The following is a 3,027-nucleotide window of genomic DNA, read 5'->3' on the forward strand; positions in this document are numbered from 1 at the left end:
GGGATTTAGAGTTAGTAGGACTGGGGTTGCTATTCTAGTTAATTCCTCTATAAAAATTACAAAATGAAAAAGTACATCTAAAACCTCCATCATGATGCCTGCAACATGACAGAGCTCAATACATTTTGTTTTTGTCTCTTACATCTGTAATGCCATTTCAGATTTCTGACTCTACTGGAATCTCATTTTTTAGTGCTCTAAACTCACGTCTTCTGCTCCTTGGAATTATATCTCAGTCTCAAGACTGTTGTGAATTAACATCTTCCTAAATTTGTGTCAAAAAAAACCCCACAAAAAACAGTGCCTTCAGACACAGTGGTGCACACCTGAAGTCCCAGCTACTCAGGAGGATCACTTGAGCTCAGGAATTGGAATCCAGCCTGGGTTACATAATGAGACACTGTCTCTAAAAAAAAAGAAGAAAAGTAAAGAAAGAAAAAAAAATAGTGTCTTAGTATTACCCTGGTCTTACAATGTGCCTAGATGAGATCCCAACCCTGCTAGCCATTCCACCTACAGTGTGAGAGCCTCCCAGTTTTCAGATTGTAAGAACTTTCAGGACACTTAATCTTGAATGGAATCTGAGACAGTTTCACAAGGACAAAAAGAAGGAGCTAGGTACTGTGCTAACTAATCCAGGCATTCAGTCACTTTATCACTTTAACCCATATTTATTTACCACAGTGCTTACCATCAAATAGTTTTTTTTTGGATATTTCGGCCCTGCTTGCCTTCTAAGGAACTCTTCGAACCTTCAATTCGAGAGATTCTAAATGTGAAGTATGGACCAATGACAGATATTAAGGACCTCTTTTCAACTAAAAAAATTAGTAAAAAAAAAAAAAAATTGGCACATGTAGAGTCCAGTGAGGAAATGGCTGATTTTGAAAAAGGCAGAAAACCTAAAATAAGAAAAACAAATTAAAAGATATGGTTGGAGGGGAGGGATGAGAGAAGTAACAATTGGGGAATTATTATCCAATCTCTGTATTAAGAAGGAAAAACATAATTGTGAATGATTAGTCATCTCTCTGAATTGAGTCCACAATGTGGCACATATTATTCATTCATTTGTTCTATGAATAGACATTAAGAAGCAGACAATACATCAGGCAATAAGTGGGGTGTGAGGGTTAATAAGATGGAGTTTATAGTTTAATGCAGTGGCCAAAACTTCCAATAGCAACAACAGTGGTCAGGCATATAACATATATGGGTTCCATGTGTGGGTTGTGTGGCATGCAAAAATGCATGTATGATGTGAATGATGGAAACTATGAGAAGCTAAAGAGTTGCATCCTGTAATTGAACAGGACAGCTGTTACTCAGCTCCCACTGAGCTGATTTTTTTTTTCTTTTTGAGACAATGTCTCTCTGTCGTCCAGGCTGGAGTGCAGTGGCACAATCATGGCTCACTGCACCCTCAACCTCCAGGGCTCAAGTGGTCCTCCTGCCTCAGCCTCCTGAGTAGTTGGGACCACAAGTGCACACCACCATAGCCCAGCTAATTTTTGTATGTTTTGTAGAAATGGGGTTTTTCTGTGTTGGCCAGGCTGATCTCAAACTCCTGGGCTCAACCAATCCACTTACCCTAGCCTCCCAAAGCACTGGGATTATAGGTGTGAGCCACAGCACCCAGCTAGCTTCCACTGATTTTTCCCTTTCAGGAATGTGAAGCTTAACATTGCCAGATTTTTTAAATTTTTCAAGAGAAACCAAAATTCTAAATTTTTATGTGAAATCTATTGGCTAAGAGTTATTGGCTCAAAAATCATTGTTATTTTATTCTTTTTAGATACATGGTCTCCCTCTGTCAGCCAGGCTGAAGTGCACTATCAGAATTATAGCTCACTGGGGTCTCAAACTCCTGGGCTCAAGGGATCCTCCTGCCTCAGCTTTCAAGCCCAGCTCAAAATTTTATTTATTTATTTATTTATTTTTGAGAAGGAGTCTTGCTCTGTCACCCAGGCTGGGACGCAGTGGCACAATCTTGGCTCACTGCAACCTCCGCCTCCTGGGTTCAAGCAATTCTCCTGCCTCAGTCTCCTAAGTAGCTGGGACTACAGGTGCCTGCCACAAAGCCCGGCTACTTTTTGTATTTTTATTTATTTATTTATTTATTTTTGAGATGGCGTCTTGCTCTTATTGCCCAGGCTGGAGGACAGTGGCACGATCTCGGCTCACTGCAACCTCCATCTCCCAGGTTCAAGCGATTCTCCTGCCTCAGCCTCCCCAATAGCTGGGATTATAGGTGCCCACCACCACACCCGGCTAATTTTTGTATTTTTAATAGAGACGGGGTTTCACCATGTTGGCCAGGCTGGTCTCGACCTCCTGACCTCAGGTGATCCACTCACCTTGGCCTCCCAAGTGCTGGGATTATAGATGTGAGCCACCGTGCCCGGCCTAATTTTTGTGTTTTTAGTAGCGACATGGTTTTACCATGTTGGCCTGGCTGGTCTTGAACTCCTGACCTCAAGTAATCGGCCTGCCTTGGTCTCCCAAAGTGCTGGGATCACAGATATGGGCCACTGCACCTGGCCTCAAAATTTAAAAAGAAACAAACCAGGCCAGGCGCGGCAGCTCATGCCTGTAGTCCCAGCTACTCAGAAGATTGAGGCAGGAGGATTGCTTGAACCCGAAAGGTGGAGGTTGCAGTGAGCTGAGATCACACCATTGCATTCCAGCCTGGGCAACAGAGCAAGACTCCATCTCGAAAATAAAATAAAATAAAACAACAAAAAAACAAAACCAAAACTCCGAGTCACCAGTTTGAGATTTTCTAGTTTATGGAAGATTTGTTACTTCAGTGAAAATGTGAATGAGCTCATGGTTTTGAAATAGTAGGTGTAAGTATAAACTGTTACCTGAACTGCTCAGTTGGATTAGCTATAATGCCAAGGAAACACAGCAGAGTCAGTTAGTATGAAACTTTAAATGAATGCCCTAGAATGGCAATCTAGATTACCAGAGGGTGTATTCAGTCGGCCTTCTAAATAAAATATTTAGGTATATAAATATAATCTT

This window comes from Pongo abelii, chromosome 12 (genome assembly GCF_028885655.2).
Source record: "Pongo abelii isolate AG06213 chromosome 12, NHGRI_mPonAbe1-v2.0_pri, whole genome shotgun sequence".
Classification (NCBI taxonomy): domain Eukaryota; kingdom Metazoa; phylum Chordata; class Mammalia; order Primates; family Hominidae; genus Pongo; species Pongo abelii.